This window comes from Elaeis guineensis, chromosome 3 (assembly GCF_000442705.2).
Source record: "Elaeis guineensis isolate ETL-2024a chromosome 3, EG11, whole genome shotgun sequence".
NCBI classification, from domain to species: Eukaryota; Viridiplantae; Streptophyta; class Magnoliopsida; order Arecales; family Arecaceae; genus Elaeis; species Elaeis guineensis.
In genome coordinates this window covers 54,045,494-54,064,746 of record NC_025995.2, presented here as the reverse complement: position 1 = coordinate 54,064,746, position 19,253 = coordinate 54,045,494, and positions in this window count along the sequence as shown.

The window sequence follows — 19,253 nt, the reverse complement described above, 5'->3', positions numbered from 1 at the left end:
AAATCCAAAATCAATTGATCACAACTCCATAATGAAATCAATGCCTCTGATAATGCATTAATGGTATTCTATAATAGATTTAACAAATAAATATCATGTATCATATTCACAAATCACAAATAATACAATTCAAAAACCAATGATATAAATACTAGATAATTTTTTAATAAATGTAGAAAAAAAATTATATTACTTACCTCACATGTACTCCAACAAATTTATGCAATTCCAAAATTTTTTTTTTAAAGTCTTCAATTTATAGATCATATCACAGTGTCTCACTACTGCACATCTTCTTGTTGAAACAATTACACTCCTATATATAATTAAATCCAATAATCAAAAAAGACACGAATAGTTAAGGATGACAAATGAAGGGTAGTCGCATCCAATAGTCTAAATCTATCTGATCATGATAATTTTATTCGATCATGATCAAAGTAGATGGTTCAATAGAGATCAAGAATGATCAAATCAGTAGTATCTGATAAGTGTCAAGGTGGAGGCCAATACGGTGCTCGGCCAACAAAGATTAATTCGATCAAATAATTTTATTTAATATAGATCATTTAAGATACAAAGATAAGGTAAGGACTAATGAAAATTAGATTTTATGATACTTGATAAAGGCTCGTAGGGTGCAGACATGCTAACTGATCAATATGATGGTTCAAAGTCTCTGTACTAAAATAATTTAAATTCAAAGCAACAAGACTCATGATGCTTAATTGGATTCATAAATCAAGTAGAGAGAATGCCAAAGGAGAAAGCAATTAACAAAGTTGAAGGAATGATCGCACGTTCGATCGATCAGATCAGGATGCAGCAGAATTCAAAAATTTTTCGATCCGACATGTGATTCGATCAAGATAAAATATTGATCTTAACCAAATCGATCATATATCTAAATTAAAAAAAATAAAAATTTAAAATAATTTTAAATGAGATTAATGATGATCACATCATCACCTTGTGCGGGTAGATGAACTCTATAATTCGATGATCGTGAATTTGAGATTCACTGTTGAGCCACGCACATGTCCGACCTCTATAAATATCCACTCAAACTCAGACTAGGATACTCTCTCTGTCTTCAATCCATCTATTCTTAGATGGATCTGCAAGTTTCTGGATCAGCCTTTAATCAGATCTCTAGTAGGATTCCGATCAAGGCCCGATCATAGCCTTCTTGTTCCTTCACGTATATCAGATGGAATTCGACACCTCGATACCACTCTATGGGCCGCCCAACACCTTTGGACATGGGAAATGATGAGAGATTAGAGAGAAGAGGGAGAGGAGGCATGGATATGAGAGAAAGGCTCTGGGATTTTTCTTCTAATGAGAAAAATTGTCAAACTATTTGATGGGGCCCTTTTCTAGACATTTGATCGGATAAAATACCTTAAAGTAGAAAGACTCTGCTAGGTTGCCACTTGTTGGGAATAGTATCCCAAAGTCAATCATCAGCCTATTGACGGTTGTGCTCATTTTTGTATTTGTACATGAATTATGAATCAATAAAAATTATTTTGATATTTTTCATCACAAAATATTTCATCTTCTAATGAACTCCTATGTTGTGGTGAAGTCCTTAGGACTATTTAGACTCGACAAAGGAGGATTTGTCGTTTAGTCCTTAAATCTGTTCGCGATCAAATGATACGTTGTTATCAAGGACGACAATATTTATCAAGCATAGGTCATTGTGTGTCATATAGGTTGGTTGTCCTCTTAACCAATGAGTGTGGAGACACTGGTATGGCATATAGGTGAGATGTAAGGGTACATCTGCACTGAACGTGACCGACTCCAGAGCTATTTCTGTTGTCAAGATTTGCTTCGATGGAATATGGGTATAAATATCCCTCCGACCTGAGACCGCCACGGTGACTTGCAAGCAACTCACTATACTTAGGCACTGGACTACCTGAATTTTTAATTCAGTGACGGAAGGCTGCTGGGTGTAGTCAAGTACTTGACTTGTCGGTGCGTGTGTCAAGATGGGATTGACCACTCCAGTTTAAGAGCTGTGTATAGTCGTATTTCAATTTAGCAAAACCTTGGTCAGGGTAGTCCTTGTGAGGAGTCACAGGACTGTTTGAGTTGAGCACGATTCGGATGATCTGATCAAGGTTGACAGTTTAACCCTGAGTCATCCTAAACATAGGGGTCAAAAAGATGAATTATACAGTAACCATATTCATGTAGGTTCTGAGTGTTGCGATTGTGACTATTCGACCTATCCAGATGTCGGGTACCATTGCTAGATAGTCACTTCGATTAGTACAGAAATTGGTTCCTGTGCTACCGACTTAGGTTCGAACCTGCGGGGTCACACACATTAGAGGTTCCTATCTGATCTGATGGCTGATGTAGAATCCTACATGTTTGAAACTCAGTGATCGAGAATCAAGATTCTCTGATCATGAGTTCCACACATTATGGGTACCGGGGTCAAGAGTCCCACTGATTGGAACTTTTTGATCAGGATTACATATCGATGAATTCTGATGCCCGATTGCCCATCGAATTTGGATTCAGTATTTATGAGAGATTTAATTAGTAATTTGATCACTAATTAACTCAATTTGATTGAGTAATTATTTTTGGATCAAGTCCAATTGAATTGGATTCAGTTGGGTTTGACCCGATTAGGTTAAGAGTTGACCTAATCGTCGAGATGGTTTGGTTCCTGATTTGATCAGGGGTTGGGCTTAGTCAATTCCTGATTTGATTAAGATTTTATTGAGCCTAATTAAGTCTAATTTAGTTAGATTTAAATTAGTCTAATTGGACCTAAATTATTTGGTTCAATTAGGTTGGTTTAAATAATTAAACCACCTTGACCCAATCTCCATGCGCCACCTCACTTCCATTGCACCCATTTGAATTCATGAGAAGAAACTTCTCATGAATTATTTTCTCATGCCAAGCCCTCTCCACACCCCACTTTAATATGACATATGAATGGATAAGGATGATTGGTTGGCCATTCAAATTCAAAATAAAGTTTGAATTTGAATGGGCAATCAATCTTTGCACCTTATCCTTTTTTTACGCTCCATTTATTACATGAGAAAAAATTTCTCATGAAATCACTCCATGAACAATTTAAGCCATGCCTCATGCCTTTAGTGGATAAGGGATGAGTTGGTATCCATTTGAATTCAAAATTTGATTTGAATTCAAATGTGCAATTACTCATCTTTATCCTTTCTTTTGGATAAGACGTTTGACGTTGTTATAAAAGGAGGAGAAGAGTGGGGCGTGCAAGAAGAAGATTTTTGGAGAAAATTCTGGGGCGTGAGAAGTCTTATGCGTGAGAAGGAAGTCCATATCCTTCCAAGAGAAAAAGAAAGAAAAGAAAGAAAAATGGGTGCAAGATTTCCGGTGAGTTTCCTAGAGTTTTAGCCTGGGGTTCGGAAAGTGAGAAAGTGAGCTACGAGTGTCGTGAGCCCATAAAATCTTAGAGAGATCTTCAACATCCTCTCAAGCACATCTGTTGATGATCTGAAGCATCCGAAGAATCGACAGATATCGATCGAAAGAGTTCGATCAGCATCGACCGTCAAAAGGACTCTACAACGAGCTAGCACTCGTGAGGAGTCGATCAGATCGGGAGCTTCATATGGATGATCCGCAGAGGCCAGACATACTGTGTGGCTATATCACGATGATCAGACTCTTCCGACGGTGATCTGATTGCGGCGATCTACTATCCGCACAAAGGTATTGTGTTCTGAACACATTATAATAAAGTGTTTATTGTTCAAATTTGAATTTTAAATTTAAATACATGCATGCTATATATCATATTTAGATCCTAGTGTAGGATAAATTTATATTAATTAATTAGATTAACTAATATTTTTCCACTATAAAATCATGATTTTGAAAAAAATTTAAAATTATCATTTTACCCCTACACTGAATTTCTCCATGAATGGTATCAGAGCGGGTTCTTAGATATGATATATATATTTATATGCGTAGATTAAGTTATAATCTAAAAGTTTAAATTTAAAATTTAAAATTTAAAATTTGAATTTTGAATTTTGAAAGTTGTTCAAAATTCAAAATTCAAAAATTTAAAATTCAATATTTGAAATTTGAATTTTGAAATTTAAAATTTAAAATTCAAAATTCAAAAAATTGAAATTCAAAATTTGAAATTTAAAATTTAAAATTTGATTGAAATTTTAAATTTAAAATTCAAATTTAAAATTCAAAATTTTAAAATTTGAAATTTATTTGAAATTTGAAATTCAAAATTTAAAATTTGAAATTTGAAATTTGAAATTTAAATTTTGAAATTGGTATATTTAGATATACTTGATCCAAGTAGTAAGTAATCAAATTGGGTTGGTTGCCATGGCCGTCTGGTCATAGGAGAAAAGCAGGGTTTAAAGGCCCTCTCCTCCCATTCGATGGGGTCTCCTATGACGGTAGGGGTGCCGCTGCAATTATATCCCATACAGATGAAGCAGCGAAAATAATTAATTGTAAAGGTTCAATTGTAAAATTTATCATGAATGTGTTAGAATAAATCTAAAGGAATATTCATGATTTATTTTGATTGAGTTATTTTATGTTATGTAATTAGCAATAGGATTGCTATTTATGAAATGTGCTGATCTATTTGTGAAATGAGTCAACATATTTGGTGAATAGAAAATAAAACCTTTCAAATTTAAAAATTATTTTCAAAATGCCAAACCCTGACCCATCAGCCCAAATACTTAATTAAAAGAATTAAGTATTGTCTAGTAGGTCTAGAATTGTGAATTAAGACCTAAGACAATTGCATAAACTTGTGGATCAATGGGTTAGATGGATTAGGTCCATAATTGGGTTAGACCTAAGGTTAGCTTAAAGAAATAGACTAAATTAGAGTAATTGATCAAATCTAATCAAAAGTTGAATTAGATTAGGTCAAGGATACTCTAGACTCAACTCTAATAGTTGTAGTTGAATGGGTCCATGTCTTTAACTAGACCAAGATGGACTTAATTCATGGCTACGCGGTGGAACCCTATTTACTAAGTTGATCAAATTAAAACTAATGAACCAGTTGGTGTCTAACGTAAGTTTGGCAGTTTGACCAGTGGTTTTTAAGCGGGAGCTACTCGCAGTGATTCGATCTCTGACGAGTTAACGGCTTATCCCCACCATTGATCTTACTTACCTGGCCAACCTGGTGAATTAGATTTTGATTAGATCACTTGGTGATTAGGGCTCACCCATGTCATTAGGTAAATCAGTTTGACTGATTTAGGTGCTCCTAATGCCAGCTTTAATTAAATCTTTTTTTTTAATCTGACTTGGTGAAGTCAGTGGGAGGATTGAAATTGGTTGGATATTTTCTTCTCATCTATCCTTTAATAAAATTCTTAAAAATTATTAGGTCCCTAAAAATGATTAAGTTATATTGATAACTAAGTCATAGCCTCCCATTAAGTGAGTGATAATGAGTCCATTAGTTTAATAATCATTGGAGGCCCAAAGGCCTGGTGCTTATTAACTAATAGAATTATCATTTATAATATGATAATTTGGTTTGAGTCTTTCTGATGATGATCAGGTTGGCTGGCCAAAGTCGGACCTGATCATTTATTAGTCCGATTCACCAAATCAAATCATGTTAATGGTTGGACCTAACCAGATCTTTTCAGTGGAGGCCAAAGCCTACTGATTAGGTTCTGGGGCAAAATCAATTACTAGAAGTTGTTTAGAGAAATAACTGGTTATGAGCCTACCCATAGATGCACATGGGTTGACCAACCAAAGTTGGGCTCGTATGTAGTCTGTGTGGATTCTAGTACCCACTAAGGAATTAAAGTAATTCCTCGAATTGGAAGTTGAGGCTACCAGTTCGTAAAAATACTGAGAGAAACTTTAGACTAAAGTCCAAATCTTTAGTATTTATAATTTATGTACTAATAGAGGTCTGGTTTTCCTTTATGCAGCTATGGCCACTACCCTGTCCCTCCGGTCATTATTAGATAATGACAAGCTCATGGGACCTAATTTCAATAGCTGGTATCGAAAATTAAAAATCATCCTTGAGCATGAGTGGATCCTTTATGTAGTAACGGATCCAACACCTGAGGAGCCAGCCTCGAACGTTAGAGGGACGGTTCGAGACACTTATCAGAAGTGGCTCAACGATTGTACCATCGTTCGGTGCATTATGCTGGTGGCAATGAATGATGAGTTCAGTCGTAGGTTCGAGAACGCCCAGCCACAGGAGATGCTTCAAATGTTGAACGACTCCTTTAGCACGCCTGACGATGTTGAAAGGCACAAAACTAGTTATGCCATTTTCAATGCTCGGATGAGGGATGGAGCCTCAGTCACTGATCATGTACTGTACATGATCGAAATGATTGAGCACCTAAGTAAACTGGGCTTTCCCTTGCACGAGCAGCTCGGTAAGGATGCGATCCTTAATTTATTGCCCAAGTCCTTCATCCCTTTTCCTACTCATTTTCGGATGATAAAGCCTGCAGTGAACTACCATGGCTTGTTGGGGTTGCTGCAGAACTTTGAGAAGGATCACCAGCTCCATAAGGAGTCGGTAAATATTATGGGAGGGTCTTCTTCTGGTCGTCGACCCTTTAAGAAAGGGAAGAAGAACAAGAAGAAGAAGAATAAGAAGGGCAACCGCATGCTGGGATGTCTGCATATGGTCAAACCAAGAAGCGCAAGCCCGACCAGAGCCAGGCGGAGTGCTTCTTTTGCAAGAAGCATGGGCACTGGAAGAGGAATTGTCCTCTATACATTGCCTCACTGGACCCGAACAGGCCGAAGAAGAAGCAAGGTACTTATATGATAACACCTTGCAACTTTTTCATTTGTGATACTACTGCCTGGGTATTGGATACCAGAAGCCCTTATCATATTTGCAATTCGATGCAGGGTCTGCAGGTCAGTAGGAGATTTGATAAAGGCGATAGATTCCTGAACGTTGCAGATGGAAGCAAAGTTTCAGTTCTAGCATTAGAAATCATGAACCTTGTAATCAATTCTTGAAATATAATTCTGAGTGAATGTCACTATTATCCAAGCTTTTTATTAAATATTATTTCTGTAGGCCTTTTGGCTATGAACGGTTATCAATTTTTAATAAAAGAAAATGTTTGCAATATCATTTTGAATGGTGTTACAATGTTTGTTGGACAACTTAATAATAAAATTTACTTTCTATCACAACCTGTTAATGTGGTTCAAACCTCCGGTAAATGTCCTAGAATAGATAATGTGTCAGAAGTCTACCTTTGGCACTGTAGGCTAGGTCATATCAATAAGAACAGGATAAACAGGTTGGCTCAAGAAGGAATTCTTAAAGTAGGTGATTATGAATCACTTCCAACCTGTGAGTGCTGTCTTCTTGATAAAATGATCAAATCACTTTTTATTGAAAAAGATGAGCGAGCCAGTGAACTCTTGGGTTTGGTACATTCTGATGTATGTGGACCCATGAGCTCAAGTGCAAGAGGTGGATATTTCTACTTCATAACCTTCACAGACGATCTATCGAGGTATGGGTATGTCTATTTAATGAAGCATAAATCGGAGTCATTTGAAATGTTCAAACTATTCTGAAATAAGGTAGAAAAATAAACTGGAAAGTGTATTAAAACTCTTCGATCTGATCGAGGAGGTGTATACCTTTCCAATGATTTTATGACATATCTTGGGGAGAATGGGATTCTCTCTCAGTGAACTCCTCCTGAAATACCACAACATAATGGTGTATCTGAAAGGAGGAATCGAACCTTGTTGGACATGGTTCGATCCATGATGGGGTTTGCTGGTCTGCCGATCTCCCTCTGGGGATATGCGCTCGAATCGACTTGTTACCTTCTAAATAGAGTTCTGAGTAAGTCTGTAACCAAAATACCATATCAGATATAGATAGGACGTAAGCCAGTACTCTCGCACCTTAAGGTTTGGGGGTATCCGGCTTATGTTAAACATTTAATTATGGACAAGCTTGGATCTAGGTCTGACAAGTGTAATTTTATAGGGTACCCAAAAGAGACCAAAGGGTATTACTTCTACCTAGCTGATGAGCAAAAAGTGTTTGTCAGCCTTAAGGCAATCTTTTTGGAAAAGGAGTTCCTTGGTGAAGGGACTGTTGCCTCTAAGATCGAACTTGATGAAGTTCGGCAGGTAGAAAAACTGACACAAGTTGCTGAACCTGAAACGGATTTGGTTAGATCAGATCTGGAGCTCATTATTCAAGCACCTTTAAGGCGATCTGGTAGAGTACCACATCAACCGGACAGATACTATGGCTTCTTGGTCCGGGACGGCGATCCTATCAAACTTGATGAAAATGATGAGGATCTGATCACCTACATGGATGCAATGCAGAGACTCGACTCTGAGAAATGGCTGGAGGCCATGAAATCCGAAATGGAGTCCATGAAGGTCAACGATGTGTGGACATTGGTTGACCCACCTGAAGGAGTAAAACCCATAGAGTGTAAGTGGGTCTTCAAGAGGAAGAGAGGCGCAGATGGAAAGGTGAAAACCTATAAAGCCCGTCTGGTTGCCAAGGGATATCGTCAACGTTATGGTATAGACTATGACGAGATGTTTTCTCTTGTGGCAATGCTCAAATCCATTCAGATTATGCTTGCGATAGCTGTCCATCTGGACTATGAAATCTGGCAGATGGATGTGAAGACAGCTTTCCAAAATGGAGAGCTGGATGAAGAGGTGTATATGATACAACCTGAAGGATTCACATCCACGGATGAGTCTAAGGTGTGCAGACTACAGAGGTCCATTTATGGACTTAAGCAGGCATCCCGGAGTTGGAACATATGTTTTGATAGGACGATTAAGACGTATGGCTTCGTTAAGAACAGAGAAGAGCCCTGCATTTATAAGTGGGCTAATGGTCCAGTAGTAGTATTTCTTGTATTGTATGTGGATGATATTCTCTTAATCGAGAATGATGTCCCTACATTACAGGGAATAAAGATTTGGCTGTCGTCACAGTTCTCCATGAAGGATCTGGGAGAAGCTTCCTACATCCTAGGGATGAGGATCTATAGGGATAGATTTAAAAGGTTGCTTGGTTTATCTCAGTCCACGTACATTGATACTATGCTGAAGAGGTTCAGCATGGAGAATTCCAAGAAAGGCTATCTTCCGATAGGCCATGGAATTTTTTTCTCAAAGAGGGATTGTCCGACAACACCTCAAGAGAGAGAGCGTATGGGTAGGATTCTATATGCTTCGACAGTGGGATCTATCATGTACGCCATGACATGTACACGACCAGATGTGGCATACTCACTAGGGGTAGTGAGTAGATACCAATCTGATCCAGGGGAGAATCACTGGAAGGTTGTTAAAACCATCCTGAAGTATTTAATAAATACTAAGGATCAGTGGCTTGTTTATGGTGAATCGGACTTGAGACTTATAGGGTTTACAGACTCTAGTTTCCAATCTGATCACGATGACAACAAAAGTGTGTCGGGATTTATTTTTACCCTTAATGGTGGGGCTATCTGCTGGAAGAGTTCCAAGCAGCACACAGTGGCTGATTCAGTTTGCAAGGTGGAGTATGTCGCCGCATCAGATGCTACCAAAGAAGCGGTGTGGCTGAGGAAATTCATCACCGAGCTCGGAGTAGCACCCTCCGTTGTTGGTCCAGTTCTGCTCTACTGTGATAGCTCTGGAGCCATTGCTCAGACGAAGGAATCAAAGGCACACCAGTGGATGAAGCATATTCTGCACCGCTACCATCTCATCCGAAAAATTGTGGATCGAGGTGACGTCGATCTTCAGAAGATCGATGGAAAGGAGAACCTGGCTGACCCATTCACTAAATCCATTGCGGTGAAGGAGTTCGACAACTACAAGTCGAAGATGGGTATTAGATACTGCATCGATTGGCTTTAGGACAAGTGAGAGATTGTTGAAAATAGTGTCCCAAAGCCAATCATCAGTCTGTTGACGATTGTGCTCATTTTTTTATTTGTACATAAATTATCAATTAATAAAAATTATTTTGATATTTTTCATCACAAAATATTTCATCTTCTAATGAACTCCTATGTTGTGGTGAAGTCCTTAGGACTATTTAGACTCGACAAAGGAGGATTTGTCGTTTAGTCCTTAAACCTGTTTGCGACCAAATGATATGTTGTTATCAAGGACGATAATGTTTATCAAGCATAGGTCGTTGTGTGCCATATAGGTTGGTTGTCCTCTTAACCAATGAGTGTGGAGACACTGGTATGGCATACAGGTGAGATGTAAGGATACATCTGCACTGAACGTGACTGACTCTGGAGCTATTTCTGCTATTAAGATTTGCTCTGATGGAATATGGGTATAAATATCCCTCCGATCTGAGACCGTCACGGTGACTTGCAAGCAACTCACTGCACTTAGGCACTGGACTACCTAAATTTCTAATTCAGTGACGGAAGGCTGCTGGGTGTAGTCAAGTACTTGACTTGTCAGTGCGTGTGTCAAGATAGGATTGACCACTCCAGTTTAGGAGCTGTGTACAGTCGTGTTTCAATTTAGTAAAACCTTGGCCAGGGTAGTCCTTGTGAGGAGTCACAGGACTGTTTGAGTTGAGCATGATTCGGGTGATCTAATCAGGGCTGACAGTTTAACCTTGAGTTATCCTAAACACAGGGGTCAAAAGGATGAATTATACAATAACCATATTCATGTAGGTTCTGAGTGTTGCGATTGTGACTATTCGATCTATCTGGACGTCGGGTACCATTGCTAGATAGTCACTTCAATTAGTACAGGAATTGGTTCCTGTGCTACCGGCTTAGGTTCGAACCTGTGGGGTCACACACATTAGAGATTCCTATCTGATCTGATGGCTGATATAGAATCCTACATGTTTGGGACTCAGTGATCGAGAATCAAGATTCTCTGATCATGAGTTCCACACATTATGGGTACCGGGGTCAAGAGTCCCACTGGTTGGGATTTTTCGATCATGGTTACATATCGATGAATTCTGATGCCCAATTGCCCATCGAATTTGGACTCAGTATTTATGAGAGGTTTAATTAGTAATTTGATCGCTAATTAACTCAATTTGATTGAGTAATTATTTTTAGATCAAGTCCAATTGAATTGGATTCAGTTGGATTTGACCCGATTAGGTTAAGAGTTGACCTAATCGTCGAGATGGTTTGGTCCCTGATTTGATTAGGGGTTGGGCTTAGTCAATTTTTGATTTGATTAGAATTTTATTGAGCCTAATTAAGCCTAATTTAGTTGGATTTAAATTAGTCTAATTGGACCTAAATTATTTGATTCAATTAGGTTGGTTTAAATAATTAAACCACCTTGACCCAATCTCCATGCGCCACCTCACTTCCATTGCACCCATTTGAATTCATGAGAAGGAACTTCTCATAAATTATTTTCTCACACCAAGCCCTCTCCATGCCCTACTTTAATGTGCCATATAAATGGATAAGGATGATTGGTTGGCCATTCAAATTCAAAATAAAGTTTGAATTTGAATGGACAATCAATCTTTGCACCTTATCCTTTTTTTTACGCCCCATTTATTACATGAGAAAAGGTTTCTCATGAAATCACTCCATGCATAATTTAAGTCATGCCTCACGCCTTTAGTGGATAAGGGATGAGTTGGTGTCCATTTGAATTCAAAATTTGATTTGAATTCAAATGTGCAATTACTCATCTTTATCTTTTCTTTTGGATAAGATGTTTGACGTTGTTATAAAAGGAGGAGAAGAGTGGGGCGTGCAAGAAGAAGATTTTTGGAAAAAATTTTGGAGCGTGAGAAGGAAGTCCATATCCTTCCAAGAGGAAAAAAAAGAAAAGAAAGAAAAGTGGGTGCAAGGTTTCTGGTGAGTTCCCTAAAGTTTTAGCCTGGGGTTTGGGGAGTGAGAAAGTGAGCTACAAGTGTCATGAGCTCATAAAATCTCAGAGAGCTCTTCAACATCCTCTAAAGCATGTCTGTTGACGATCTGGAGCATCCAAAGAATCGACAGACATCGATCAAAGGAGTTCGATCAGCATCGACCGTCAAAAGGGCTCTACAACGAGCTAGCACTCGTGAGAAGTCGATCAGATCGAGAGCTTCGTGTGGACGATCCGTAGAGGCAGACACACTGTGTGGCTGCGTCGCGACGATCAGACTCTCCCAACAGTGATCTAATTGCGACGATCTACTACCTACACAAAGGTATTGTGTTTTAAATACATTACAATAAAGTGTTTATTGTTCAAATTTGAATTTCAAATTAAAATGCATGAATGCTATATATCATATTTAGATCCTAGTGTAGGATAAATTCATGTTAATTAAGTAGATTAATTAATATTTTTTCGCTGTAAAATCATGATTTTGAAAAAATTTTAAAATTACCATTTTACCTCTACACTGAATTTTCCCACACCACTCACCTTGATTTTTTCACCTCATTTTGTCACACAAAACTAAGGAGAAATTCAGATTGGCTTGCACCAAAGATAAGATAGTTGTCGCCCAACTCAATCCTCCTAGATTCGAATTCAAATACTTCAAATTTGAATCCAAATTCAAATCTGAATTTGAATTCAGATGTAACCTCCTCATTTTTATCCTTGTCAGCAAGAGGATGGAGTTTATCCCCTTCTCTCTCCCTCCTTTATCTCCAAGTGGGCGACACACATATGGATCTTATCCATGTGGGCATGCGCCCTCTCATCTAGCCAAAAAAAACATGTGGGGCACCAGCTATTGGCGCCCCCTCCCATCATTTAATTCTTACATGGGTGGCTTACTTTAGGGACTCTAACTCTTGGTGTCCAAAATGAGCTTGCTTCAATTTGGTTGAGCTCTATCCAATATAGAATCCAAATCAAGTAGGAGAAAATAGATTTAACCATGTACTAGCATGATTTTCTTAAACTCAAAGCTAGGACTTTAATTAATCCTAACCTAATCAGACTATACTTAGCCCAATTGTGCAATCATAGATCAAAATCCTTATTTGTGTGACCCCATAGGTTTAATTCTGTATAGTAGTGAGACATGTTGTGATCTCTATCATTAGATGTATATCCTAGAAGCCAATATGGCTGGCACATTTTAATAAATCTATAACATAATTTTATACTTAATACATTGATTTGATTAATAAAAGGATAAGTTTAATTTTTATTCAAGAGTAATGTATCTCTGAATCATCCATGAAATTAATACCTCGATACATATTCTCAAGATGTTAAGAATTAGAAGTACGTATAATTAATTTCTAAATGCTCCTGGTCATAGTATCATCATGAGAATGATGATCAATTTAGATAGATCGATGCATAGATCGCTTTCTTCTGGATAAATAAGTCTTTGATCTACAGTATAAAAATACTAAGCGATGAGTGCAGATAGTTGTTAGAGAATAACTAGTACTGAGCGTGACCATATAAGAGATCACTTGAATTTCTAATCAATCATCAATAATCATCTCAATGCTGTAATTATGTGAATAGTCTTTTGACCTATGATGGTACCACTATTCGTAGTGAGGCTACTAGAATTTGACTGACTATAAACATAGCTTCATTGAAATTTTGAAGTAGATGTTGGCGATAGTTGATCCACTGTAAGAGTAGGATGCACATCTAGATGGAATCTATTAACCATGATAGAGAGAAGTAGTCCTATGAGATTTGAGAGGCTAAGTTCGAGAATCTGTAGCCACAGCAGTGTGATTAATGAAAAAGAATTTTTATGAGGATCACAATTAGACTTGAGCTAATCGAATCTATCATACGACTGATGATGAGATTTGATGATTTATCCATAACTCACCATCTAGTTGGGATTCATGATAGAGGGACTGAATCATATGTGAACTATACTTTGAAATTTTTTTGGTTCTACTGGGTTGCCACTACATACTACTAGGTATCACTAGTGGATTGGGAGAGCTCATTAGGGTTGTTCAGGATCAACAATCTTTGATGAATTAGAGTAAAATCATTCCGACCCATTGAAAAGAGTTTTAATGATACTATGATAGAGATCATTGTATATCTTACTACTAGATAGAATTGAACCTATGGGTTCACATAAAAAAGAGATTAGATTTGAAATAAGCAATTAGGCTTATGAAGTATCAATTAGATTTAAAGAAACTCTATTGGATTCAGGATAACTTTATTAGCATATGGTTGAACCTAATTTTCTCTTTGCACTTGAATTTTTTATTTGATAAGATTAATTTAAGTTAATTACTTGCTAATAATCTAAATAAATTAGATTCATTGGGCTCTAATTGTTGGGTATCTAGGATTTTAGATCATATGCATTAAGGGTTCAAACCTATAATCAATTTCCTAAATTGTTTGCATGGGGCACCACTTGATTTGATCAAGTTGGGTGTGCCCACTTAAAAGAGGACATGTGGGACCAACATGGGGCATCCCCTAGGCCCTATGTGGTATGTGAAAAAATAAATGTAAAGGCTCAAATAGTTGGTGCCTAATAGATCTCTTAAAGGAAGTCAAATATCTAAAGCTACAAGGATTCCTAATGCAAGTAGGACTTGTATTAAGGGACTATTTGATTTTGAATAGGATTTAAACATTTTGCCTATTGAAAGAAGCCTTCTCTAAGTCTCTTAACATCAAAATTCCAATAGTCCCCATGCCTCTTGAGAGTCCCTATGCCTCTCCCTCTCTCTTCTCCCTTCTAGTTCCAACGCCCAAAGGTTGGACATTCTCCATCTCCATGTCCTGATTTCTAGACCTTGGTTGCTTTATAATCAAAGAAAGAAGAGTAAGAGAAGAAGAGAAAAAATAAAATAAAAAAAAAGATCAAAGAATTGATCACAATCCAGACTTCATTTAGATTCACAGGGTGATTGTTCTTGGAGAAGAAAGATCAATACCAAAAAAGACTTCCAAGCTGATCCTGAGTAGATACCTATTGGTCCAAAAATCCACCTGCGTCGGAGAAACTGGAGTCGAGGGAGTCGCGGTCGCCATCGGGACCTGCAAAGGAAGTCTAAACCGGAGTTGGGGGTGCTCCGGCAAGACCCTCCGATGCTCAAATCAGTTCTCTGTCTCAACAAGAATGGAGTGCTCGAATGAAAATTTTAGCAAAATTTTGGGATAGAAATTAGAGCTTAGAGAATAACGTATCTGAGGCCTCCTTTTTATAGGCAGAGGGAGCAACAGATTGATAGCGATGTTTGTAACTGCCTAGTAGTGGGCCGCTCTGGGCCAGGAGGAGTTTATTATGAAGAGAAATGGGGTGGAGTCGTGGCTGTCACCATGGCTCGCCACGTGGAGTCTGTTGCGGAGAGTGGAGCGGCGTCCGTTGTCGCAACTCACCAGAGAGTGGTGGAGCCGCACAGAATTCGTCGTAGGAAGTGGAGCAGAATCGTGGTCATTACTGCGGCCTGCTGCGTGGAGCCTGTTATGGGGAGAGGTGGAGCCACGCAGAATCCATCGCAGGAGGTGAAGCAGAGTCGTGGTCATTATTGCGGCCTACCGCGTGGAGTCTAGGCCTATCAGCTGAAGCTCGGTTGAAGTGCCTAGCGGAGAGAGGTGGCTATCCATCTAAAAGAAGCTTGGATGTTGCTGGCGGACCGTCTACCGTTGGGTGCCTTGAGCGTTAGTACTATAGGCGAGGGCCATTTGCTGTAGGAGCCCAGTCAGAGGCTTTCTGTAGACGAAGTTCAATTTCTGTAGGAGTCCAGATGAAGACTTCCTGCAGCCAGAGTTGGGGATGAAGTCTGGCTCCCGTAGGAGTCCGGACGAAGTCTTCCTGCAGTCGGAGTCGGGGATGAAGTTCGGCTCCCGTAGGAGTCCGGACGAAGTCTTCCTGCAGTCGGAGTCGGGGATAAAGTCCGACTCCCGTAGGAGTCCGGACGAAGTCTACCTGCAGCCGGAGTCGGAGATGAAGTCCGGCTCCCGTAGGAGTCCGGATGAAGTCTTCCTGCAGTCGGAGTCGGGGACGAAGTCAGACTCCCATAGGAGTCCGAATGAAGTCTTCCTGCAGTCGGAGTCGGGGATGAAGTCCGGCTCCCGTAGGAGTCTGGACGAAGTCTTCTTGCAGTCAGAGTCGGGGACGAAGTCCAGCTCCCGTAGGAGTCTGGACGAAGTCTTCCTGCAGTCGAAGTCAGGGACGAAGTCTGGCTCCCGTAGGAGTCCGGACGAAGTCTTCCTGCAGTCGGAGTCGGAGACGAAGTCCGACTCCCGTAGGAGTTCGGACGAAGTCTTCCTACAGTCAGAGTCGGGGATGAAGTCTGGCTCCTGTAGGAGTCCGGATGAAGTCTTCCTGCAGTCAGAGTCGGGGATGAAGTCCGGCTCCCGTAGGAGTCTGGATGAAGTCTTCCTGTAGTCGGAGTCGGGGACGAAGTCCGACTCCCATAGGAGTCCGTCCGTCGTGAAGAATCTGGTCGACGCTGGTGGGATTTTATTCGTCGGCAGAACTTGGGAATGGTGTGGAGGCTCGGCCGTCGGAGAGATGTCGTCGAAGGTCGGACACTGGTAGAATCCTTGAGGGGTCACTCCTGACACGAACTTTGGCTGGAGGGGGGATTTTATACCCAACACCAGTCTCCCTACTTCCAAGTTCAAGTTTCAAACGAAGGAAGTACAAAAAAATTTTTACAGCCAAAGTCATTTCCTTGAATTCTGCACACGACCGCCCTCAGAAATCTTGGCATTCAATGCGCGCGTGCTGGAGTCTTTTTTCGATTAGAACGATCCGAAGAGTCCTTTCGGAATTTCCATTGGAGCATAGTCCTAAGCGCCACACCATAATGGTCCCGCCAGCAGCTAGCCCTACGTCACGGTGAGTGGGACACATGGCGGGCGCTGGTGGACTTAGGGATATCCGCCACCATAACTGCACCAGGCCCCGTCGCTTATTTATGCCCCCTCCTTCCCTCCAGGGGCTTCACTTCGCCTGAGAGTCGACACCTTTCTTTTACCTGAGAGTTTAGTCACTCCATCGGTGCCCTTTTCGACTCTAAGTACTCTTCACACCAGTCTTCGCCATCTCCGCAGGCTCCTCGTCGCCTTCAATCTTCCGAGCCCCTTCGAGGGGTTCTCCCGTCGGGGCTTCTGTCCCGGAGGCCAATCTCGAGAGGATGCCACGGATCGAGAGGAGTAGGAGGGGGAAAACAACGGCCTGTGAATTCTCCGACTGTCGAACTGTCACTAAGGGTTCCCACCGTCTCAAAGGAGGCTTGAGGGAGAATTCCTTCAACAACAGGGATTTAATAATGGAAACAATCGATGAGTGCATTCCGTCCGAGAATTTCAGAGTAGTTGAACGGGGTGACACCGATCGAGGGGGTAGAGTTGTCGTCACAAGCTGTGGTGGATTTCTTGACTTCGTTGGGGCCAAGGGACCAGAAGTGATCGGCACTGACGGTGGGGCAGTAGAACTTGTTGCAGAGATGGTGGAAGTAGCGCATGCCGACCTTACCGAAGTACCTAGGATGGTGATTGTTGTGGAGCACACGGTGGTGGTGCATACCTCCGGTGCCATCGCGGCCTCCGAGGTACTTTCGGTTCTTCCCGATGCAGGTCATCGTCACTGCTGCCGTCGCCGTCGCTGCCCCTTGAATTCTATCCCCCCTTTCCCCCTAGGGTTGGGGTTTCGACGATGGAGCAGAACGAGGCGGGGGGCGAGAGCTGAGGGGTTTATCACACGCTCTGAAAAATACTGCTGAGAAAGATAGAACCGGAAGGAGAAGTCGAAAGCTTGAAGTGGTCCCTAACGTGTTCCTTTTGAGTCTTGTAGTAATATTTTTTTTTTCTCGGCCCTCAGGGTCTTGTAACGTACATCTTGTTAATCGAGAATGAGAAGGAGATTTTGTTACCTTGTCCGCACTTTGCATCAAATCGTCGCCTACCGAGCTTCTTTCATTCGCTATTGTTATTTTTGTATTCCCCTCCTCTTTTTCTTTTCTTCTTCAGCCTTAAGGGTTCTGTAATGCATATTTAGTAAATAACATGAGAAGGAGATTTTCCACTACCTCTTTTACTCATGTGTTGAATTATCGTTTGCCGATCTTCCTTCGGCTTTTGCCTCACTCGATATCGATGCCATTCGGAGGTACCCGATCACCGTCGCATTGACCCGTCTCTCTGTTTGTGGCCGCTGATTTGTCTGGGACCGCTCGAGTTTGACACCTCCTTTCAGAGTTCGAGCTCGGAGGTCTAAGCTTCTCGTCGCCTTGAGAAAGCTGTCTTATCCTTGGCCCATGTTGAGAGCTCTTTTGGAGACCAGGGATTTTGATGAGAACCCCCATCCTCGTCGAGACGAGGTTCCCTGTATTTTTAATGTAAATTATTTTCCAGTTGTCACTGATGTAGTTCGTCGCTTTCCTTTTTAACCCCTCCCCCTTTCTTTTTTTTTTTTTCGAGTGAGGGTTTTCCCCCTGCTCTTAGTTCCCCCTGCTCTTAATGGGGTCGCGGGAGCGTAGAGGGGTTGCTGGGAAGGTTCCCTTTTTTCCATCCGATCTTGAATGACCAGACCTTAATTGGTGTCAGGACGAGGTTCTTCCCCAATTTCTGACGTAATCAGTTTCAGCTCTGGTTAGGATGAGGTCCTCCTCTTGTCTCTAGCAGGGCTATGGGGGCACATATGGGCGTTGTAGGGCCTCTCCCCCCATCCAGTCTAAGTGTAACCGGGCCTTCAACTTTGCTCAAGTTTGGGCGAGGTTCTCCTCCTGTCCCTAACGTGGTTGTGGGGGCACATATGGGCGTTGCAGGGCCTCTCCCCCCATCCGGTCTAAATGTAACCGGGCCTTCGATTTTGCTCATGTTAGGACGAGGTTCTCCTCCTGTTCCTAACATGACTGTGGGGGCACATATGGGCGTTGCAGGGCCTCTCCCCCCATCCGGTCTAAATGTAATCGGGCCTTCGACTTTGCTCATGTTAGGATGAGGTTCTCCTCCTATTTCTAACATGGCTGTGGGGACACATATGGGCGTTGCAGGGCCTCTCCCTCCATCCGGTCTAAATGTAACCGGGCCTTCGACTTTGCTCATGTTAGGACGAGGTTCTCCTCCTGTTCCTAACATGGCTGTGGGGGCACATATGGGCGTTGCAGGGCCTCTCTCCCCATCTGGTCTAAATGTAATCTGGCCTTCGACTTTGTCGAGGCGAAGTTCTCCTCCTGCTCTCGACACGGTTTGTTTCGATCGTCCTGTCGATATAGGCTCGTGCCAAGAGAGAAGACACGTAGATATAAGACTTTTACTTAAAA